We start from the raw sequence: 25,311 nt of genomic DNA, 5'->3' as shown, positions 1-25,311 counted from the left end.
ACACCTCCGTGGAGACCAAGTGCACTCTGGGGGGCCCTTGCTACAAGTGTACTCTGATAAACCAACCATTATCCCTATCTCAAGTTTATGGTGGTGTATCTTAGTCTATGCCAACTGCAGTAAGCATTCTCCTTGACAGGGGTTGGTATCGAGAGGGCTGGGTGACTTAGTCCTGCAAATCAGATGAGAGAAAACTGCTGGTTGGCTCATGTCAAAGATCTGCTTTCCTGTAAAAAGACTAAGAGAGGAACTGGTAGAGTATGCTTTTCTTGGACATTGACATGTCTGCCCATAATTCCTGAGACTGTAGCATCCATAGCCCACAAGGGAGTTAACCCTAGAGCAGAACAGAAAGACAGAGAATGGTGAGAAGGACTTTCTCTTTACATGACAAGGAGCAGGTCTATCTCAGGACCTCCTGGTAAGTGAAATAATTGAGTTTCTTTGAGTTTTAAATCTATTTGAGGGGCTGGGCATGTGATTTAGTGGTAGAGTACATGCCTCGCATGCATGAGGTCTTGGGTTTGAGCTCTAGCATTTAAGACAAAAACATTTGAGTATGGACTTTTCTATTAATTGCAGCAAAAAGCTTCCTAACTGATGTTAAGGTCTGTAGACAAGTCAAAATAACACGTGGTATTTTGCCAGAGAAATGTTAAGAGTTCGTAAACAAGTCTGGATGGTGCCTGGCAAAATGCCAGAGGGAGTGGTTTGAGAAGTAACAAAAGCAAGCCATTAAGTGTGGAGATTCCTTATTGGTTGACTGATGTATCTAGTTTATGCTAATTAAGATAAGCTGTGCAAAATGTATAAATAGCTCTGTTGTCCTACAATAAAGGGCTTCCATTCCTGCTGTATCAATCTACAGAAGTTATTCGTCACCCCCCCGGTTATTATGCTGCAGCCGGACTCCGGCAACTGAGACATATCAGACTCGAAAATTATCATCCACAGATCCTCTTGCAGAAATTATTCCAGAAAGAAGAAAAATAAATTCAGGAAGAAGTGATGAGATTCAAGAACATGGTGAGCTAGGAATCAAGTAAAACTTAGGGTTAAGAATAAGTAAGTGAATGTAACATAAACATTTGTGAGCAATTAACAATAATATCTAGCAAAATTAAATAAGTGTTACATGGATTTTTAGAGAGCATGCTACGGGAGAAACAGAGGAATTATGTCGGAAGTTTAAAGACTTCATAGATGTGATGGGTAATTTCACGTGTTAACTTGACTGGCCACGGGATGCCCAGATAATTGTTTCTGAGTATGTCTGAGAAGATGTTTCTGGAAAAGATTACTTTTGAATTGGCAGATTGAATAAAGAAGATTGCTTTCCCCAACATGACTGGGCATCAAATAATCTAATTTGTTCTGTTCAATTGAGGGCCTGAATAGAACAGAAATGTGGAAAAAAGGAGAATTTTCTCTCTCTCTCCACCTGACTACTTGAGCTGGGATCAGTCTTTTCCTGCTTTGGGGCTGGTGCTGATACCAGAGGCACTTCAGTATTTAGGGCTTTGGATTTGACTCAGATCTTATATCATTGCTTCTCTTGGTTCTCAGGGCTTAGACTCAGATTAGAACAATACCATCTGCTTTCATGGATCTCCTGCTTGTGGATGACAGACCATGGGACTTCTTAGCCTCTATAACCATGTGAACCAATTTTTTATAATAAGTCAAAGTGTGTGTGTGTGTGTGTGTGTGTGTGTGTGTGTGTGTGTGTGTGTGTTTAGTTAGCTTTTGCGTCCTTGGGACCAAAATACCATACAAGAACAACTTAGAGAAGGAAACGATTATTTGGGACTCATGGCTTTGTTCTCCGTCCGTAGATATGGATGCCATTGCTCTGGGTCCAAGGTGATGCGGCAAATTGTGAGGGAAGGAAGGGCCCAGAAGAGGAAAGCTGTTGGCTCATGGCAAGGTGGGGAAGGAGAAGGCAGGAGGAACCACAGAATGACATTTCCAGGGTATGTTCCCAGTGACCACCCAGTCAGTCCATTCAGTCCACTATTGTGGACCAATTAAGTCACAACTCTCTTAATCTAATCATTTATCTTTTCATATTTCCTGTATTAACAGGAGCTTTGGGATGACACCTCATATCGAAACCATAGCACTGTGTAATGGTCTATGAGTTCCGTTTCTCTGGAGAACACTGTCTAATGCAATAGATGAGGCAGCATTCAAGCTAGGCCTTGAAGTTTGATAGGATTTTTTGGGGTGGAGAGGTGGTTGAAGGAACAGGGTGAAATGCATGAAAAGCTGGGTCCTCAGAGAGTGACGGGCGTCCTGAGAAGTTTTAAAGTCCAGAGAGCTCTTTGGTTTATGATATACTTCAGAAATAAAATAGAAAATATTATCATTCCTATGTGCCCAAATGCAGGACACACATATATTTTTATGTGGCAAATCTAGTTTCTGTATATTCAGAAAAAATAATAATGTTGGAAAGGTCAAAGGAAGGGCACCTTAAACCATCAGAAGGGCAGAGGCACTTCTGGGGATATGATGATAGACTACAAAATGAGGGGTTTTCTAACTGTACTGACAAAAAGAAAAGCAGGAATGCATTTTGAGAGACTTAGCAACTTTCAAAGGAGTGTGGAAAAGGTAAATATGAATTAGCTCACCAAAGAGATTTTTATTTTGATGGGGTTAGTGAACAGATGACTGAAAAGCTTACTGAATTAAAATTTTAAAAAAGCAAACAACAACAACAACAACAAAAAAATCTGTGTTGTTTTCCCAATTCTGCTGCTTATTAGCTGTGTCAGAATAATAATTGATTGGCAAATCAACAAATCTCTCGGAACCCCAGTGACCTCTTTGATACAATGTCATCTTCCTGATCTTTATATGACAGGGAGGGACTCTATAGATGCATAAAGGTAACTTGCTTTTTTAGAGCATATTTTTGATGTGATGAGATTGGCCACGCACCGGGTGTGATTAGGAGGTGAAGGTGTTGGAGGCTGGAAAGCTCAGTTCCAGGTGGTTGTGGCACACACAAAATGCAGGAAGCCATCAGTTTTGGTTCAGGCAAACTCTGAAGAGAGCAATATGGGCATGGAACCAGGTTGGAAGTGGATTGGAGACACAGATAGGAAAAAAAAAAATCTAATAATTTCTTTCTAACAGTATGGGAACTATGCCAAGACTTGCAGCTTTGGTCTAGAGGCTGCAATTAAGGGTAAACTTTGAAGGGAAAAAAATGAAATGGAAGAGAGCCTGACCCTTTTTTGAAGCTGTAATGACATAATTTGCATGCTTAGCTCATGAGCTTCCACCAAGCCACAGTAGAATCATTTATGTGCCTTCTGACCTTCAGGAAGCTTGGCAGAGGTGGAGCACCCAGAGAGGAAGGCGGGGAATCAGATCTTAGGCCCATGGTGTGGGCAAGGACACAAAACTTTCCCCAAAGAATGCAACCCTTGAAGGAGCCTCCCTGCCTGATTTATCCATGGGCCTCTTCCTCTCCATATCCCACACTGGAAATGAGGCATTGGCTTAGGAATTTGCAGAGACACTTAGACTTCATTATCTGATGGCTTCCACCTCTGAAAAGACTAAACCAGTTATATTTCCCCAGTGGGTCATTTAAAAACATTAGTGAGTTTGTTTGTCGATTGTCACACTGATGGGGGGGGATCAGGACTAATGTTACCTGGCAGGTGCTGGGGATGTGAACATTTGGGAGTTGCAGGAGTCCTGCACAATCAAGAATTGTTCCAGGCCTGGTGTAATTCTCCTATGTCCATCTGGGCAGTCATGAATTTGTAGAAACCTATGTATTTAAAACAAAAGCCTGATTACACGTTACATGCAAACACAATGTATATAGTATATACAGTGATAATACACCCTAAATTTTTTAGGAATAAAACTTTGTACTTTAGCTTTGTTCAGAACTTTTTAAAAAACGTTATTCATTATTTGGGAGATTTGCAACACAGAAAATTGCAACACTACTCAAAGAATTAGTTGTCTACATACCACATTCATCTTGGTTGGTGTTTTTAGTTGATGAATTCAAAGGCCATTCTCCACCTAAATGTAGCTTTTATTTCATTATATTTTCCAGTATGTACTTATTCCCAAGCATTTATGTACTGGGACACATATTGTTTTATTTGAAACCATATTCTTGTTTTTTGTTTAATTTATATTATGAATAAAGTATTGCCCTGACTTAAAAAATTTATATGGACTACTAATCTCATATAAGGACAGTAAAAGGGCTTAATAAAATATTTGTTGCAAAAGGTGGCATTGGGTTTGATGGGCATGGGAAGCACTTTTTAGACTTAAGATGACAGAAAAAGCAGGAGTTAGGAACATGCCTTGTATAAAATGCCTGTTACCAACACATTGTACCTCTCCCTGATTCAATTGGAAGATAATTATAACAAGTATTTAAGTGAAAAAAAGGATAAAAATCAAAGAAAAACAACACAAATTTGGGGGGTTGACCATAGTGCCTCAGTGTAAGATTTTTAATGCTTTCACTTTAAGACAGGAATATGCCAGTATCAGCAAAAACAAGGTGCTAAGCAACTCACTGAGACTCTGTCTCCAATAAAATACAAAATAGGGCTGGGGATGTGGTTCAGTGGTCAAGTGCCTGAGTTTAATCCCTGGTACCAAAAAGAAAAAGAAAAAGAAAGAAAGAAATTTTCCTACATGCTGTAGACATTGAAAATATCATGCTTGGTGAAATCAGATACAGAAGGACAAATATTATATGATCCCAACTTAGACAAACTACCTAAAGTAGACAAATTCAAAGAGGAAAAAAATAGGAGAAAAAAAATGATTGCTAGGGTCTGGGAAGGAGGAATTGGAAAGTATCGTTTAATGAGTACAGAGTTTTTGTCGGGATCATAAAAAGTTTTGGGGTGGTGATGGTTATACACCATTGTGGATGTATTTAATGCTACTAAATCATACATTTAAGAATAATTTCAATGTTAAATACTATGTTATGCCTATTTGATCAGAATAAAAATATTAAATTAAAAAATAAAGTTTGCCTTTTTGGTTTTTCTTTTTTCCTGTACTGGGGATTAAACCCAAGGGCACCCTGTCACTGAGCTACAACTTCAACCCTTCAATTTGTTGTTGTTGTTAACTTTGAGACTGGGTCTCATTAAGTTGCCCAGGCTGGTTTTGAACTTGTGATTATAGCCTAAATAGTTGTTAAAAAGGTTAGCTTCCTGATACAGTTCAGTTACTAGAATCTGTAGATTTTACATCATTTTACCTTCCTATCTTTCCAATTCTGTGTCTTACACCATAAACACTGTTTTATTAGAAGGAATAAATAATAAGTAAGTGCCACGTAGGAAACTTTCATATCACTGTTGACCCTCTAGATCTTCAACTGCTGCTTTTAAAATAAAGCAGAAAAGATGACCATTTGACATATATGGAAGATTTATCATTCCCCAACTTTTAATGAATTCAAAAGGCCTTAGACTCCTTTTCTTGGACTGTCTTTCATGACTCCATATGAAAGCAGTCTTTGGGCAGTCAGCGGCTGGGGTTGTGCCCACTGACACAATTACACAAAAGGCCATTTTCTACATAGAGGTGGGGGGATAAAATCATTAAAAATAAGGTAATTTGTTCCAATATCTAATTGTGGGATTATGGGAGTCTCGTTTGTGTTTCTAGATTTTTTTTTTTTTTGGTGGGGGAGGGATACTAGGGATTGAACTCAACGGCACTCAACCATTGAGCCACATCCCCAGCCCTACTTTGCATTTTATTTAGAAACAGGGTCTCACTGAGTTGCTTAATACCTTGCTTTTGCTGAGGCTGGCTTTGAACAATCCTCCTGCCTCAGCCTCCTGAGCCGCAGGGATTAGAGGTGTGTGTGCACCACAGCACTCAGCCTAGATTTTAAATCTAAAGGCAGTTTTTTAAGTGTTGTCATTTCCCAGGTCTTTCCTTTATGATCATCCTAAGAACAGATTCCTACCATGTGGACAGAGTTTCAAGAGGACACAAGCTTAAGGAGAACCTTCAGCCCCTTTACTAGATTGGGAAGATGGAAGGCAAGGATTCATTCTCCCCACCATCTCCTTGCTCAGCCTGACCCTGGGTGGAGCTTGGACTTCTCCACTCTCATCTATGACTGAACTCAGGGCTGCCAAGGGCTGTATAGTATTTTTAAGTCTCTTTATTTTCTGGGTGAGAGATGACTCTAAATGAAATATTGGTCTTCATAATTTTGTTACTCTGTGAATGAAAAATGTCTCTCTCCATAACTCCATAGCTGTAACATTCTTTGTTCTGACAGACAAGCTGCCAGGTGAACTATTAAGTGTACCCAGATGGGCTATGAATTTACGTATCTCACAGAACTGAACTGCCTACCTAGGTGTTTCCACCACAGGTCAGGGGCCAACAGGAAGCAGTATCAGCCTCCAGATCACCTGAGTAGTGCCATAGAAACTTCAAAAAAACCTGACCTCTTGGGGACATCAAAGTTCTTTTTTTTTTTTTTAATTTTGTAGGTAAGGCAAATAATAGAGTCTTTGTATTTTTATCAGAAAAGCTAATGAAGTTTACTTCTTTAGAACTTGGAGTGAATAGTAAACAAAATTATGCTGTCACTCTCCCTGGAGTACATCCAGTGCTGTCACATTAAGCAAACATTTCTTCTCATGGGAACACGGCACTTGATGGCTTGTGCAGGCAGAAAAGAAAATATGTTGTATTTGGAGCCATGTGTGATGGGAAAGACAAGTGGGATCAGCCTTTTAAGTGTTTGCAATTTTAAAGAACTGTAGGAAAACTGATTTGGGGCCACTTCTGTGTCAGTGGGGACTTTGTTCTAAAATGTCAGTGGGATGGACCTGGCCCTCAGAGTTCCTCATGGGAAGAGGAGGGGCATTTAGGGTGGCAAGGGCAGATGGGCACTGCATGGGGAGGCAGGGCTAAAGTTTCAGGTGACTTTGGGGATTCTTCACCAGATGGAGGCTTACTTGGCCTGGATTGAGAAGATTGAACAAATTGCACAGGACGCTGGGGCATAAGAACACCACTTCTCCCCTCTGCTGATTCCATGTCTCTGCTGCTCTGTGCTTCTGCTGAGAGCTTCTGGGACCAACGTGACACAGAACACGATGACTAACTGCCCACAGAGGGAGAGGGACAAAACTGGCTGGTGGAAAGCCCTAACCGGGGATTTAGAAATTTGTCCCTCAAATGGGGACTGGAGCTGTTGAGAGTAAACAAATGAGCTCATTTTGAGAAAGAAGTATTTATGACCAAACATGACAGGTATAAAATGCTGGAGAAACAACTTTACGACTATGAGAAAAAGTGGGGCGGCTGACCCACGGGCCTGCCCTGCTGTGCAGTGTTAACAGCTCTCTCCCCACTGTGCTCCTTGGCAGAAGAGAGTGGTACCGCTTTTCCCCTGACCCTAGTAAAGTTGTCCTGGACTCTAGCTGGCGCCCTGGTGGACAGACGCCACTGACTCCATTTCAAGTGGCATGTGGGGGTACAGCTGGCCGCAGAACTGGGTTCTCTTGTGGTCAAGGAGCATACAAAAGAGCAGGAGAAGGAACAGCCACGTCAAAGCCTGGCTTGTCCACGGGACATTCCTCTGCCAGGAACCACGGGACGCCCGACCCCAGAACAAGAAGGCCACACGGAGAAGTTGGCAAAAGAACCAGCCATTGGCACAGCACAGGAAGCAGTTTCTGCGGGTTTTTGCCGCGGCCACACCGCCAGTGTTACACAATGTGAGGTGATGGAGGAGGGGGGAGTGGTTTTTCTTACTCTTTCAGATGAAAATAGCATTTCCTCGACAAATTGATAAAAAAATAAGTTTTTTTTTTTTAATGTGAAGAATGATCTGGACCTATTTGTCCATTAGCTGATGAAATAAATGATATGTGAATGTTGGAAAAACAAATGGGTACATGACAGTTTCTTTCCCTCAGCTCACTCCCCATGCTGAGACAGACAAGCGAGTTTCATCCTGGTCAGGAGCATGTGGTTTGATGGTCAGGGGACAGGCAAGGGAGTCAGAAAGTCTGGGTTGTATTCCCAGCTTTGCCACTGACTCACTGGGTGACCTTGACCAATAGCTGCACCCTCGGTATCAGTATCCAGAAAGCAGGATGTAATGACAGACCCCAGAGAGGAAGCTCTGAGCAGTTTCTAGGCATCTGGGCTTCGATACTCTGAGGTCCTATGCCGGCAAAGATGACAAGAATTCCAAATTTAATTTTCTAGTACAGGGAAGCATGGTTGAGAGCTTTTAGAAACATTTAAGGTAGAAAGCGTGATAAATCCCCACAGCTGTCAGAGGTAACTTTGATACATAGCTTTAAAGACTCTCAACCCTCCAAAGCCACCTTGTCACCTTCCAAAGTTTCATGCTCTTGGACCCTTTGAGTTTATTTGAAAACAATTTAAAATTAAATTCCACGGCACTGAGTCATCTCCTGCCAGCCACTAAATACTGAGATGAAAATCTCTTGTGACATTTAACACAATGGCTGTTCAGAGGTCTTGCTTTAGATGTTTTAAAAACTTTCATAATCTGGCTTGTTACTTTTCTTTAGAATCTTAAGGATTTCAAAAACTGTTACACGGACTCTTCAGCCAGAAAGCAAATACCTGGGATTTGAGATGAGGACACTCATCTCAACACTCATTGTTCCTTTGTCCAATAAGTATTGATTCTTTCTTTCTTTCCTTTTCTTTCTCTTCTTCTTACTCAAGAGTGCTTTACCACTGAACCACACCCCCAGTCCTTTTTAATTTTTTTATTTTGAAACAGGGTCTCCTAAATTGCTGAGAACTTGCAATCTTCCTGTTTCAGCCTCCTGAGTCACTGGGATTACAGATGTGTGCCACCATACCTGACTAGGGATTCTTTCTTGAAAGGAAAGGATGGTGCTATGAAGATGGTAACTGACAGAGTAAAAGTCAGTAAACTGCATTCTGGTCTTGGCAATTCCAAGGTAGGTAGTGAAAAATGATTTTTTTTTTTTTTGGTGAAAAAGTACTTTGTCCCTAGAAATCAGTTTCCCTATTTGCAAAGTGAGGGTATGTCTCATGGATTTTTCACTTTTGATGCCATGGACCCTTCCTCTGGAAGGTTTATGCTTTGTTCCATGATTAAACAGCTCTGGAAAAGGAAACTTAGTCCCTTACCTTCTGCTAACAAGCCTGGCTCGAAACTTTATGAATTCTTCAAGTCACATTCACATACAAGAGAGACTGTGGGTGAAAGCAGGGAGGAGGAATTGGGTATGTTTACAGCCAAGCAATGTGGGTTGGTGACTACTGTGCTGGATTGAGAGATGCCTATTTTTGGTTTTGGTCCAGTCATTAAAAATAGAAGGTTTTAAAAGTTTGGATGAAAGCCACTTTGTAGCGTTCCTTTTGATGTGCCCTTGCCCTGTGCCCACATAAACTCTGCATACTCCCAGTTAACTATAACACCTCATTCCTTAATCGTTCTTGTTACATAAATTTTTGTGCATAGAATTTTTTCCTTACAGGATTAGTTAGGTTGAAGGAAAACAAACCCTGATAAAGTATTTTCTGAAGTTACTTTTTACTCAGTTAAAATAGACATTTAAAATTATACAAATGCTCACTAAAAAAAAAAAAAGTGTAACATAAAGTAGATGGATAATTTCCCTGGCAACCCTAGTAACCAAGTATAGTTGCTGTTAACATTTTGACATTTTTATTCAGAAGCTTTTTCTATGCATGTATTTTCTTACATACCATGTAAAACATATAAAAATGGGCTCATACATTTAAAAAAAATGGCCTACTGATTTAAATATATATATATGCTTACACATATATACACACACACAAACACACAAACATGTGTATCCTCAAAATGTGTGTGTCCACAGACACACATACACAGCTGACTGTATGTAGCAGATAGATTCTATAATTTTCCATCATTATGCTATATTCTAAGTCATGAAGGCATCATTAATGTTTTTCATTGATGAATATTTAGCTTTACTAATATTAACTTTTATAAACAATAATGAATTGAACATCTTCATATGTACATTTCAGTGTATGTGTTCACTTATTTCTACTGAGTATATTTCTTAAAGTTGAACACCTTTGTCAAATTGTACCTACATTTAAAATTTTAATAGTGGTCATCAGAAAGGTTGGTATGATGTATATTAGTAAAACAGGAATACTGATGAGTTCTTGGTTTCTACTAGAAAACAGAATAGCACTGCTTCTTGTAAATGCTTGTTGATGGACTTTAAAATGCAGTCTTTCTTGGTAAGTGCCAAACTGAATACTCTGAAAGGAGATACTGACTGAAGAAAAATGGTTAAACAGCCACATGATTGGCCCCCCAGGTGAAACAGTGGGTTTCAAGGTTCATGATGATTTTCAAACTCAAGGAATATAGACCCCTTTATCCTTATTTGTTGAGAATAATTCCCTTTCTCCCACCATTTTTATTTTTAAGACACATGACCCTTATTTTAAAAAGAGGGAGTGAATGCAGACAAAAGTAAGGCTAAATCGATGTATGGCAGGAAAATGGTTAACCAGGAAGCAATTATACCACAACCTATCCCTCTTAAGTTACAGTGGGCTCAAGAGGGACTTACCCCTGAAGGATGAAATTAACTTGTTTGAGACCAGCACTTTGATTTTACTCAACCAGCTGAAGAAGAAATACTATTATTTTTGCACTGTGAATTGATCTACTGCACTACACAATGCTGGCCTGTCACTCATAGTGACAACCCAGACAGGGGCCTTACTTTGATCTCTGGAAAGTTAAGGCGGCAATGCAGGAGTCAGTGTGGAGGAGAGAGTTCTTATTCCAAACTCTGGGACATAGACACTCCAGGCCAGGAAGGAAACTGGTGGGAGTGGCATCTTTTGCAGAAATGGATCTTCTGCATGAAAAGCATCATTGGAGACACAGAGGCAACTGCTTCTCGTTTCAAGCAACACTGCTATCATTACCTTAAGATTTCACTTCCTTTGCAGAAATTGGAAATATTAAACCAAGGCCTTCTTCTTTAGCTTGAAACTCTTAATAAGGAGAGTCTCTACAAGCATTGATTAATAGCTACCCACAAATATTCAAATCACCCATCATTCTCTCCTGAATAAATAGAAGGGACAACAGATACAGCACAAAAAGCTGTTTTGTGACTATAAGATGACATGCCACTGTGAGAAATTATTAGCATGTTTAATGAAAAGCTGAAGAGACTATGGCTCATTTGAAACAGCCCATCAATCTAGAATTACTTATAATGGAGAAGAAATGTTTATAAAGAGAATTAGACTCAGGCTTCCAGAATACAAGTGTTACTCTAAGGAATAAGTTGATTAATTGTTTCTCTCTATCTCATTTCACTTCCTCTTACCCTCCTCATACTCCAGAACACAGGTTTAAGTTCAATCTAGACTTTTAAATGACCAGTAGAAAAACTATTTTTCATGTCATTGGAATCAAACCCAAGACTTCATACTTGCTAGGCAAGTGCTCTACCACTGAATTTAACCTAACTCCTAGAAAATTTTTCTGAAGATGAATGCATTTTAACTACTGTGATGAGATTGAAAATAGCACAGAAACTCAATTTATCTATTTTTCTTTATTTGGGGTTGAATTAAAGGATGTTTTACCACTGAGCTAATCCCATTTTTTTAACATTTGTTTTTTAGTTGTAGGGGGACACAATACCTTTATTTTATTTTTATGTGGTGCTGAGGATTGAACCCAGTGCCTCATGTGTGCTAGACGATGAGCTACATCTGAGCCACAACCCCAGCCCATCCCAATTTCTTTTTATTTTTATTTTGAACAGGATCTCAATAAGTTTCTGAGGCTGGCCTTAAACTTGCAATCCTCCTGCTTCTACCTTCTGAGTTGCTAGAATTATAGGTGTGTACCACTGCGTCCAACTTATAAACTTTTTAATAGTTGATTTGAATGGGTTTTAAAATGAGAGGATCCAGAAAACTTTTCAGTCCCTTGAATCTGTGATCATACTTGGGTTTTGCTTCATCTGAGTGTCAGGAAGCCCTAGGCAGGTATCCTCTGTCATGCTGCAAATAATCTCAATTGTAGAGAATGTTCTAACAATGAGTATACACGGAGCAGACCTCAATTTCCCTCCATTTCCCTGACATCTACAGAGAGGTATATTGTGTCACTATCAATATTATCTATTTTTTTCTTCCTGATATTACTGTGGTCTCTTCATTTTAAAGATTTGGCTACACATTTTGTACACTTATTCACTGACAATAGAAAAAAATTCACTCATGCAAAATAATTAGGAATAAAAAAATTCAAGTTTTCTAACTTGTTGGCCAGAGCTTACCATTTACATGTGTTTAAAAAAAAGCAACTGCTGACTATAATAATTGGTTGAGGACATATAGCCATAGCCCAGTTCTCTTTGCCTTTCATTTATCTGTCAGATTGCCTAAAGATATTAACGTTAGAATCAATCTTGAATAGTCATCTTAAGGATTCAAGGACTTGAATTTACTTGGGAGAAGAAATATATTACCTGATTAACATAGTAGCAGGAATAATTTACACAAACATCCCTATATTCCATTATATCTTAGCAGAGAACAAGACTCAAGACAAAAATTGAAAGGAAATCAATAGAGAATAGAAACAGGGGTTCCTTCCCCAGACCAGTCCTAGAAGCCCAGCAAGTGGCCCAGGGTGCTAGGTCTTAGTTATGATGTCCCAAAGGTCTAGAGCAGGGTCTGGTGCTGAATGAATGAATAAAGGGATGAATGTATGGGTGTCAGGGTGAGAGGGTGTTTAATAAGTGTTGATGGTGGGGGCAGTCTCATAAAAATGACAGTAGAGGGATGGGGGTGGTGCGGGTATATAGGGAGTAAATTTGTTGAAATTTTTTTTAAGAGCAACTCTCAAAGCCTGGAATTTGTTTTGGAAACAGTGACCCATAGCCATTGCCTCTTGCCAGATGTGCTGGGTTTAAAGAGGGTCGGGACTTCTTTTATGGCTTTTCTTCCTGCACAGGGACCCACAGTATTAGCCACATTTTCTTCATGTCCTTGCAGAACGCAATGAGCTCAGTCTTCTGTCCAGTAGACGGCGCTGTTGTACTCCAACCTTGCTGGCGATGCCATCTTTCTTCTTCCCAGTGGTTCATCCCAGGTTTTCATAATAAAAAAGTTCTCAGACATTTGGGTAAAGATTCCTGCCCCCACTCCAAACTAGATGCAAAAATATCTCTGTGCAGGGACCTCACCCCTATGTCTTTATAAATTATTATAAGAAAGAAAAAGAAAAACATTTATGTTTCTCTTTTTCTGGGAAACAACAACTCAAACCTCCCTAGGATGAGGTCCTGATACCTTTGACTGAATTAAGCAGCTAGAGGCAAGGAGGAGGTAATGGTGGCCACATAATCTCTAACACTCAACCACCACCCTGTTTGGGTAGAAGGCCTCAAGTCACAAACTTGGTGGGAGGCCTGGGCTGAGCAGAATGAGTCTTCCTTCCAGGGCACAGGGCAGTACACAAGGCCATTGTGAAGGTAGGTTTAGGGGATGCTGCTGAAGGCTTGGGCAGCAGCTATCCCCAAATGCCTACTGCCAATGAATCCACAGGGCAGCACTGGCTGTGACCTCAAAGGGACCAAGGAAGATGCCACTCTGGTCTAAGGTCAAACTGTGTTGTTGACAGGGGAAGGAATTTGGACTTTGGTTGGGTGAGGAGAGGAAATATGGAAACCCAGGGAGAAGCCACCACTGGTCAGGGAGGGTGATGTTCCTTGTCTCTTAAGAAGCAATTTAGGAAGCCCCAACCCATTAGCTATTTTGAGAAATCTCACTCTCTATTGAGTAAGTCCTCACAAAATAAAATGAGCTCTTTAGCTGGGGAGAGAACTAACTGTGGTTCCATTCCACAGAGAGTAAAAGCCACATCAAAAAAGAGGTCATTTCACAACACATAGATTCTCCTTGACTTTGATTGTTGTAAAACTGATGTGCAACTAGGAACTATAGAAAATCCTCAAGGCACAGAACTATTTCATGAAAATTCTCTCTTTTTTTTTTTAAGAGAGAGAGAGAGAGAGAGAGAGAGAATTTTTTTTTAATATTTAGTTTTTAGTTCTCGGCGGACACAACATCTGTGTTTGTATGTGGTGCTGAGGATTGAACCCCGGCTGCACGCATGCCAGGTGAGCGCGCTACTGCTTGAGCTACATCCCCAGCCCTCATGAAAATTCTTAATCGTAGCTGTGGGTGGGGGGAAGCAAGTTGGATTAGGGATGGAAATATCTGGGTTTGAGTCTTGAGTCCTCCCTTTTCTAGTTCTGGAAGGTTTTAGTATACTGAGTCTCAGTTTCATTCCCATAGAATGGGGATACTTATTCTATCTCCCTAAGTTGCTGTAAGAGCCACACATGGAAAACAGTTTGTCAATTCCAGCATTCCACACAAGCATGAGGATTTATATTTGCTAGAGATCAGATCCTTTTCCTCCTACTTCCCAAACGCCCCTATGTCTCAGCATAGAATACAGAAATTTTACACAGTGAATACAAAAACAGACAAATAACAAAGATCCATGTGACGATTGAACCACATCATGATAGACTAATTTATGTCTCAATGAACAATGGGACATGTTCAGATTTATTTTCATCCTTTGCGGTGGGTGTTCCAAAGCCCAGCTAGCTGCTGGTTATTGTAAAGCCCCGAATCCAGAAATCCTCAAAATTTAGTTTTGTCCATTGCTATTGCTTCTCAGCTGATTACTGCAGATAGAAACCAGAAAAGACCACTCTGTGACCTCAGAAATTTGAGCAAAATACTCTATCCAGATTGTATTTACAGAAGAAATATAATGAAGACAAATAGGAGACATATGTAATAACCTTGAATACTGATGTGAAACTGTTCATGGCAAGCTGATGTCTACAGAAAGCAGAGCAAGTAAGAGTTAAGATGTTACATACTTGTAAAAGGAATAACACTAAGAAATACAATTCAACAGACAGAATAAAAAACACAAATGGGAAAAAATTGTGTTATTAAAGACCTTAAGTCCTTCAGAATATCCCCTAAGTGAGCTACCTTAAACTCTTTTTATGAAAAGACAGGACATAAACAAATGCAGATAAATATACCAAAGAAAGTCCAGAAGTCTTTTCTGCACATATTTTTAGGCTATTTCTATGAACTAAAGGGAATACAGAATTAGAATAACTAACTAGTAAAATAAATCCAAATAGGGGAACCAAATAATTGTTCAGTCCAATAACTGAAGGCAAACATTAAAACCTGGTGTTTGGGTTTGTTTTGTGTCTTCCCTCCCCCACATGAGACCTTGTGAGTACTTACCTCCCACTCCTTCTTTTACACATCTTTGTTGTGCTCTGCATAAGTGAAAAGGCCACTGGATCTGGGTGTGCAAAAGAATTCTGAAGTGAAAACTATTGAAGCTATTTAAAAACCTCTTAATCACACCAAGTTTAATTCAGCTTCCAAATAAATATCTAGTATTAGGGGAAGAATTAGTTAAATACTTAGTGGCATGATGAACTATTCTGCAGTCATTTAAATAAGTGGAAAATGTTTACAATACAATGTAAGGAAGAAAAATAGGAATTCAAAATAGGATTGCACATCATCTGGAATCTATATACAAGTGGAAGGTAAAATGTAGAAAGAAAATATGTGCAGTATAGTCATGTGCTTGCTGATAACATTAATTTCAATGCTGATTTTAAATTGTATTTTATTTATTTATTCTTACTACTTAATTTTTTTTTTGTACTGGGGATTGGACCTAGGGATGCTTAACCACTGAGGCACATCCCTTGCTCCTTTTTAATATTTTATTTACAGACAGAGTCTCACTGAGTTGCTTAGTGTCTCGCTTTTGCTGAGGCTGGCTTTGAACTCATGATCCTCCTGCTTCAGCCTCCTGAGCTACTGGGATTACAGGTGTGTGCCACCACACCTTGGTTAAATTGTATTTTAAAACACTTATGTTGCTTTCTTTTTTTCGAGTTAAAAATAATGGTGGTTATGGGTTGGGGTTATGGCTCAGTGGCAGAGCACTTGCCTTGCATGTGTGAGGCACTGAGTTTGATCCTCAGCACCACATAAAAATAAATAAAAGTACTGTGTCTACCTACAACTAAAAAATTTATTTAAAAAATAATGGTAATTTTGAATGCCATTATGATCTCCATAAAAAAGCAAAACAAAAACAAAAACGAGACTTCTTTAATTTCAGGGCAGGTTTTTAATATTTTTAATTTTTAAATATTTTCTAGTGTAAGCTGAAAGCTTTTGCATCATGGTGTTCAATGTTTTTGTCTGGGGAATATCCAAAGTTCCACTATTGCTATTCTCCAAAGCACAGCATTGCCTGAATTGAACAATTATTTCATGCAATTCTGTTGAATAAATACTTAGTTAAGATCTTCAAAGGTGAATATGTAATAAGTAATACAATATCATATACTGTGATCTTTCCACTTATTTTGCCATTCTGAGGATTGAATCCAGGCAAGTTCTCTACTATGCCAGGCAAGTTCTCTACCGCTGGCCAACATTTTCAGTCCTGAGGTTTTTATTTTGTTTTTCTTTTAAGATAGTGTCTCACTAAGTTGCCCAGGTTGGCCTGAAACTTGTGATCCTCCTGGCTCAGCCTGCCAGGTAGGTGGGATTACAGCTGTGTACTCTATTTGGTTTGGTGTTTTGAAACCACACTATGAATAGTGCTGATGGTTTAAGAAAAGAGAAACCAGAGAAACAGACTGATAAACAAAACTCTTACAATGTCCCTGAGGATCATTTCTTAAATTTGAAAGGAAAAATAAAAAAGAAAACTTCATGTAAAAAAGATAAGTGCATCAAATTTAATTTATGCAGTAAGTTGTTACAGAAAGAGCCCTAGAAATGAAATCAGGAGACTGGAGTTCAAATCCAGCCTCTTACCTGGTCTATGATGGTAAACATTGAGTGGAGCCTCTGTGTCATAAATCACTTTGATGTGACACCTGTTGTAATGTACTATTGTAACGTATTTAATAACTTCTCACTCACATTTCCCTGAATGTGTGGTCAGATTATTATCTTTATCTTACCAATCAGTGCCCTGAGGCTCAGAAAAGTTCAACCATTGACAAAAGTCAGAGAGCAGGCAAGGGACTGGACTTGCACACCAATCTTCTGATTTCATATCTAGGGATCTTTCCTTGACAATGTATTTCATAAATTGAATTTCAAGCACTTATCATTTTTACATGAAGTTTTCTTTTGTGTTTTTTTTCTTTCAAATTTAATAATATCCTGGGCTGGAGTTGGGCCACAGTGGTAGAGCACTTGCCTGGCATATGTGATGCCCTGAGTTTGGTTCTCAACACTGCATATAAATAAATCAATAAAACACATGTCTATCAACAGCTAAAAATATTTTAAAAATTAAGTAATATTCTGTAGAACAGTCATATCTCAAAACAGATAAATATGAGATACAGGAATGCAAAAAGAAAAAGAAAGAAAGAAAGAAGAACTAGAGGACAATGAAATTGATAAGACACTAGCACAACCACAAAGGATTCCAGTAAAACTATTTTATTAACAAAGTATGCTGGAGCAAGTGGGATGTCACCGGAGCTACAGGTGGTACATGGTTTTCAACCTGTCCTAGGATAAGTCTAAGTGGGGCCTCTTGTCTGCCAGATATCAAAGGGACTCGGGTTGACAGTTTTAGAACAAGGATTCCTGCCTGCCTAAGCAGAGAAAGTGGAGCTTCCAACGAGGTGGGCAGGACAGAGCACCTCTCTCCTGAGGTGGCCTGATGAGCCTGAGATGCATCTTCAAAGTAGACCAGTGCTCCCAATAGGCCTGAGAGTAGGAGAAGAAGCCAAGGAATCAAAGCAACTTAACCAAAGCAGGACCTAAGGGATCAGTAGGACTTATAAAGTCCAGCAGTGTGAAATGGTGAGGAAAAAACAAAGTTACCTCCAAGGCCTACGAGACAGGTCGCCTGGGCTTTCTAGTCCTGGATCCAGGGTGAGGTTTGGCAAATCTCATCACCTTTTGAGCTTCCATTTTCATAGGTAAGACAAGGAGCTTAAATTCCATGATCTACTCTCTCTCCTCACACTCTTTCATTAGGGTGTGTTTTACCAGGAAGTCCCTAATTTGCCGGTAGATCTGAAGATTCAGGACTGAGGTAAATCTAAACCTATGCTCACCAGGCCATTTCAAGACTGAGGATAAAAGAATGTTTTTCTTTAAATATCTATTGATGATTTTTCTTCATCCATGATCATCCTGATTTGACTGAATCACCAGAAGCAGTTTTGAGAGAGGTGAAAAATTTTATGAGCTTTTCCTCAAGATGGACTCAAGAAATATTTCAACAAAGAAATACCATAGAGCTGGAGAAATTAAAAAAAAAAACTGGTGAAAAAGATCCTGTGGAGACAAGACTGGGTTGAAGTCCAGCAGAAATCCTCTGCAGAAGAAGCAGTGAGTGGAAACCAGAGAAAGACTCATTCATTTATTCAACAAACTTGGTGCTTATCAAGTTCAAAGCGTCATGCTGATTAGTTGAGAGTTAACATTCCATTACAGATATGATCTTCAGGAACTTTTAAGTTCAGGATGATATAAAAATGTATACACGTATGAGAATACAGGGTAGAAAACATGAACTTCATCCAAAACACTGGAGGGTAGAATGGTGTCACCTTCAAGTGATTAAAAAATGTCAGGAAATGGCATGTGAACCCAAGTGCAATCCAAGCTCACTAAAGGTAAGCTGGGTGAAGGAGGTGAGAAGGTAGCCCAACTGCAAACCAAAGAGAAAAAACGTACTCATTCTGTCAGGTTCCCCACCTGAGCAACATCAGAATTTAAAGACCTTCTGACCTGGGTACCTTGGCCCAAGGCTGCCACCCTCAGTTCCTGAGTTGTTCTGTGGGCGAAGCAGAGCTTCTGTTCTGAGAGCATCTGGCTCTTTTGGTCATGCGGTCAAATCATGGTTTTATGAAAGAAAGTGAAATAATGTTTTCAAGGGCATATTGAAGTGATTAAAACTTGGAGTGGTCAGTCAAATTCTAATTTATCTCAGGAATATGTTTGAAGAAAGCCTTCCTTCTAAAGGGGGAGCCAGATGCAGGATGAGGAAAGATGGTAAGAGCCGGGATTTGGAGTCAAACCCCAGCTCTAGCACTCACTCACACAAAGCCTTGACCCAACACTTACCACTTAGAACCTTGGCTTTCCTATCTGTGCAATGGGGTTTATAGAGCCTGTTCTGCTTAATTACTGGATTCTTATGTTAACCAAATTAAACAAGGTCACATTTAGATTAGCATTTTCCTTTTCCTTAACAGCAAGAATATCTTATGAATCTTTCACTCTTTAACCCCTAACGCATAACATTGCACATACCAGGCACTTGCTAAATTATGTTCCATTCTGTTGCCTTTTAAATAAGGCAACATTGGGCATTGCTATGGCCTCTTTTATAAGTGTGGATTTGACTGTCCCAGGGGCACTTATCCCTTTGGCCCATCATACCAGATCAAGATGTGCAACTCTGATGAAGTGCAGTTTACTCCTCCTTTGCTGTAACCAAGGGTGGTTATATCATACTGTTTTCTTGCGGTCCCCATTCATCAGTACACATACAATGTCATTTGTCATGTAAAAGGATTTGCCCTTCAAGATCTTAGGATCTGTTCTGTGTTAGTGAACAACTATCCACCAAGGGACAGCTTAGAACACTGCTAAGCAGGAAATCAACATCGTAAATGATTTGTTTTACTTTAGTCTTGTCATCCTGTGTGGCTCTGCATTGCTTTATCTGGGCTATGGAAACAGCGTTGAGTGCGAGTGGTCAGAATCAAGCCATGTTCTCTCACTTCATCGCATTTGGCACATTTTCTCTCTGGACAAATCCAGTGGACATTTTGCAGACCTGCTAATCTCAGGAAGACTGAAGTTTTTAGAAGGCTGCTTTTCATATTTAGGGGTAAGTGGCAAGGGGAGGAAATGCTCACTACTGTTTGGGTATGTTTTCTTAGCTTGGCAAAGAATTATAACTTAATGGGATTGATTAATGACTCACACAAGAGACACAGTCCAGTAGTTTGGGCTGAATGAGGCTGAGTGCCTAGTTTGCTTTGCAGACTCCCAAGATCTTTAGCAGTTGTAAAGTATCCACTTCCCCAGTTTACTTTTGGGAATAGATTATACTGATAGGAAAAAAAAAAAAAAACCACCGTGCTTTGAGTGGAACTTATAGTACTATCTCTTTAGCCTTCTGGACAATGTCACTCTGCCATATAAAACTATGTTCAATTTTATAGAGAGCATTTAAGTTATCTTGAAATGGATTTCTGAAGTTTTATTATTTGATCTGATGATACTTGCTTCTAGAACATTTCATTAGGGAAGGGCAGAATGTTAGTACCTTAGCAAAAAGAAAAAAACTCAGGGTGAGAGTGCCAGAGGTTTGGGCCCACTCATTCAACCTCAGCAGACACCATCATGATGGTTAGGTGGGTTTTTATGGGTCTTTCCAGAACCCCTTTCTGCTCAAAGTGCAAGTCCCTTAAGCACAGGGCAATGCAGCTTACCGTAATTTGGTTCTTCTGCTGATGGTGGTAAGTTAATATACCCATACACAACAAACAGTTGAATGTGTTCTGCATGAGAAAAGCACTGATGTGAGCCCATCCAAGCTCCTACGTTTATGGAACTTAACTTTCTAGTGGTAGAGAAAGCAATTCATGAATAGTCAAATAAATATTTAGTATTGTATTAGTTGCTATGAAGCAACTGGAAGGGATGGAGAAGCACAAGAGTTATGTCTGGATCAGTAAATCAGGAAAGGTCATTTGGAGGAAGTGGCATTCCAGCAGAGGCCTGAATGCAGACAGGGAGCCGTGGAGATGGATATCTAGAGGAAGTGTGTGTCAGACAGATGCACAAAGCAAGTAAAGGGCAATGAGGGATTGTGATTAAGAAACTGGACTCTGGAATTTAGCTGGCTGGGTTCAAATCCTGGCTCTGTCAGACAATTATATATCTCTGCATGAAATAATAAAGGTAATAGTTGGTATTCATTAAGTATTTACAACGTGTCAGTTAAAATACCGCGCCTTTTACATGAGCTCTCCTGTTTAATTCTCATATTAACCCTGCAGCATCAGTACAATTATTCATCCCATTTGACCAATAATGAAATAAGGCAAAAGGAGGTGAGGGGAGAGTGACATCAGGATTCAATCCCTACTCAAATTGAGAGCCAGTAGTTTTAATACAAAATAAAACGTGGAATGAGCATAGTTAGATGTGAGAAAATTGGTTGCCCTTTGCAGTTTCTCCTTCTCCTGTCCCTGAACCTGTTTTCTTCCCTGCTCAGGGTCTGCTGAGATAGTTTAGAAGGGGAGTAATTACACATTACCACCGCTTGTTCTGGATCTTCCCCCATAAAAAATCATTTCTATTTTCTAACTCTTGGAGAATGGCCATCTTGGTTTAAGGCAAGTGGCAAAAGTGCCTGTGGAAATTGGGACTTAGTAGAAACAGAAGAAATGGTAGTCTTGGCTTTGCAAATTATCAGCTGTGTAACCTAGGCCAAGTTGTTGGGTCTCTGAGCCTCAGTTTCCCCTTCATATAATGGATTGATAATATTTCTACTGCTTCCCTCACCTAATGTCATTTCTCCTATGCAAATCAAATAAGGTCATATTAGATAATATAAATTGTGATACATAAGCTATATTTGATCACAGCCTATTGTTTTAAATATGCAAATATCCTGTGATGTTTAATTTCTTGGTTATTAGAATATATTACTGTGACAACCTTCTGGCCCTGTTTTTATATATTTCATCTCTGATGTCATGCCCTCCTATTCCTTCCCGTTCTTCAAATTTCATTTCTCAGGACAATAAAAATATTTCTTGGACTTTCACCAACTGCATTCTCTAAAAACTAGATAAATTGGAGTAGTTTGTACCTTTTGAAATTGAAGCTATTTGACTGTAATTTCTACCACATGTATTTATTTTGTTGTACAAAATAATCTTAGTTAAGCAGAATTTTAGGAGGAATGAGATTTTAATTCTTGGCTAACTAAAAAGCAAAAATGAATATATAAACCTCTTTCTCTTTTTATACTGTAGAAAATATTTTTGAAATTTATTGGCTACTCATCTGATTTAGAAGGTGAAGTCTAGTGATCTGAACAGGGTGTGTGCCCAGGGTGTGTGCCCATGTGCGCATGGGTAATTATTTTATGGAGAACAGAATTGCCATTTTGAGCACCACTGCTCAAAACATTGTACAACATTGTATACAGTGTTGCAGTTGTGGGCAACATAGGAATTGAGTTGTACATGAAATGTTCCTGGACCAACACCTGGAGGAATGAAGACTCCTTACTCATTAAAAGGGTGTTAAAGCTACATGGTGGTTGAGGGCAGAGGCTCAATGCCAGTTCCCTCGGATTGGAATCCTGGTTTGGTTATTTAATAACTCGGTGGCTATGGATAGATAAATTACTTAACTTCTTTGAGTTCTTAATTTTTTTCATAGGTAAATGAAGATAATAATACCTACTTCATAGAGTTATTCCAGGAAAGACAATGATTGATGCAAAGGTAGGCATGTTTGCTATTGTTGGTTGTGTTGAAAACTTGGTATGTCTTTAACATATTCTTGACAATTCTAGGAAACATGTACTATTATTATCCCTATTTTACAGGTGAGAGAATTGAAGAATAGACATAGTGAGAAACTTGCCTGAGGCCACTTAACTAGTTCTAATGGAGCTGACAACTCATCTTGCATCTGCATGTCTCCGAATTCACTGTCCTAACCACCATCCTAAACTACCTGATCCGGTATTTCCTGATTTCAGTCCTTATCACCTCTCTTTACTCTTTTTCTTGTGGTTTGCATAAATAGTAAACATTTCTAGAATAGAATGGTACTGAACATTCAAAAATAGAGATCTGATTGCTTAATTCGACTTACTTGAGGTTTTTGAGTGCTATGGGAATGGTCTTGATTAAATTGTTTTAAAATTAATATTTCTTTTGTTTCAAGCCTACTAAATAATCATAAGATTGATCTTGCAGAATTGGATTCTGCTTGGCTTTGGAATACATGTTCTGAGAATTTTTTTTTTAAATTAATTACCTTCTTAGAATGTATTCTTGCAGAGGTCCAAGGTAACCTTAATGGTATAGAGAATAGTCCACTGCTGTGTGGGTGAATATTGATATTTCTCCACGTGGGACTTGATGTGACACCTGTGAAGAAGAGGGATAGGGTGGATAAAGGTGGCATGATTAAGTCTGCCTTTTTCAGTCACAGCAAGGGGTCATGGCTGCATTTTAAGAGAAGGGGAAAATTATTTTTGCATCCCAAGGTATAAAGCTATGACTCATACTGGAATTGGTCCAGGATGTCGGTCAAATAATGCAGATTGACAAGTAAAGCTAAAAGATCTTGGGAAGACAAAGTAGAGAGTTGGAACGCAGAGCAGATATACAAGAAGCTTAAATTCTTTGGGAAAATGTGAGCAAGTAAGAAAAAAAAAGCATAGGAAAAGCAGAGTCTATAACATTAAAAACAAACCAACCAAAGAAATGTTTTCCAAGTGACTTTCCTGATCTCCTTAGATAATCCTAGGAACTCCATCCTCCTTACCCAGGGAATTCATGGGATATCCAAAGAAAACCAACCTCTCCTTGTAAACAAAGTGGAAATTTCCTTCTTTCCAAAAGGGCCCTAGTCCCAGCCATAGAGGAAGCAAAGAGGCGAAAACACATTTCTGCCTGAAATGACCTCCTATTTTAAGAAAAAACAACAGCCCCAAAAGAAGGAAAGGAAAAACAAAGTTCCACCCAGAAGGAAATTGTATGTAAACAGCTCAAAGGGTGCCTGAGATGGAAAGGGCTAGAATACTGAAATAAGCAATGAGCAAAAGGCATCATTAGCCTCTGACAATGTCAGAATCTGAACTTTGGGACAACTGCTTTGTGATTGACAAAAAGGGGTCAGGGGTAGGAGGAACCAGACAAAAGCAAGCTGGCTGAAAAGTCCCCTCGGCAGCCTGGAAACTTTGATCTTTCAAGTTTGCCTATTTTTTCAAGACTCTGCTAGTGTGTAACCCAGGGGAAGATCAGCAACCACAAAATGTTGGCTATAATTTTCTGCAATTTGTCACATGCCCTCTTTAAGCCCTGGTGAGACGGTTTCCTTTTGTTTTTAAGCTGCATCCTGGATGGTAGCAAGGTAGTTCAGGCAAGATAAGAGCAAATTGGAATCTTCCTTCAATTTTCCTTAGTCTGGAGGCGATATTAACCTGAAGGCTTATTTTGTATTTTTCTGCATATGTATTTTGTTTGGCCTATAACAGCATTAACACCCCCCCCCCCCCGCCGCCGCCTTTTTTTTTGGATGGAACATTTAAGAATCAACAGATTCCAAGTGAAGGTTTTATTTTAATTTACTCTTGCAAAATTCAGATAGCACAGATCCCAGTGGGGCAATGTCTTCTGAAACTGAGTACATGCCTCCCCACTCTGGTGGGGCATGCACTTGACATCCCACTTGCTTCTGTCATTTGTTGGCCCTTCCATGGAGATTTCAACTGGGTTCTAAGGTGATCTATTGACACTTTAGGGGTATCTCTTGTTTAATCCAGAATTGCAACAGCCTGTTGGGAAAGATGCTGAGGCTATGTCTGAGTGTGGTGTGGAGTTAAAATTGGTTGCTGATTGCTCTCTTGGGGCATAGAGAGTGGTAGTGGTAGTGGTAGCACCTATGCTCTGTATCTTCCCAATGTGATGCCCTATATGATGAATCCTGTCTTCATCTTGCCTTTAAATAGGATCCAGCATGCTTCTTAGCACACGTTTGCTATAGCACACTCCCCAAATCTGGAAGTGTTCATTTAATCTCAACACCCACATTCACTCTGTATAAATCTCATTCCACTCACCTTTCTTTCATGGGCCCTCAACCACTTCACAAGCAGCTCCTGGTTTAGTTCAAACAAAGCCTCAAAGAAATAAAAGACAACTACCTCAATTAATTGTAGCACATATTTTAAGATGATATATGAAGGAGTCATCCATTCACTTCCTTGTCCATCGTTCTGTTTGTCCATCCATCCTTTTAGCCATTTCCTGGGACTCCCAGCTGCCTACCATAGGAACCAAGCCTGCAGGTATTCTCTCCTCTTCTCTAAGTGGCTTTCACATTCTCCTCATGGTT

At 39.4% G+C, this 25,311-nt stretch overlaps 1 long non-coding RNA gene across 1 annotated transcript in view; it reads right to left on the bottom strand.

Moving 5' to 3' along the window:
- Positions 1-25,311, bottom strand: part of LOC144375438 (uncharacterized) — a 71,987-nt gene that overhangs the window by 8,475 nt on the left and 38,201 nt on the right. Inside the window, exons 2-3 of the long non-coding RNA XR_013435297.1 lie at positions 23,227-23,339; positions 3,671-3,790 (exon numbers count right to left, since the gene is read on the bottom strand). This is a non-coding gene — a long non-coding RNA (uncharacterized LOC144375438). The remainder of the gene's footprint in view (positions 1-3,670; positions 3,791-23,226; positions 23,340-25,311) is intronic.

The sequence above is a fragment of the Ictidomys tridecemlineatus genome, chromosome 2 (assembly GCF_052094955.1).
Source record: "Ictidomys tridecemlineatus isolate mIctTri1 chromosome 2, mIctTri1.hap1, whole genome shotgun sequence".
NCBI lineage: Eukaryota > Metazoa > Chordata > Mammalia > Rodentia > Sciuridae > Ictidomys > Ictidomys tridecemlineatus.
Note: the sequence above shows the minus strand (reverse complement) of the source record. Positions and strands in the feature narration are given on the sequence as shown.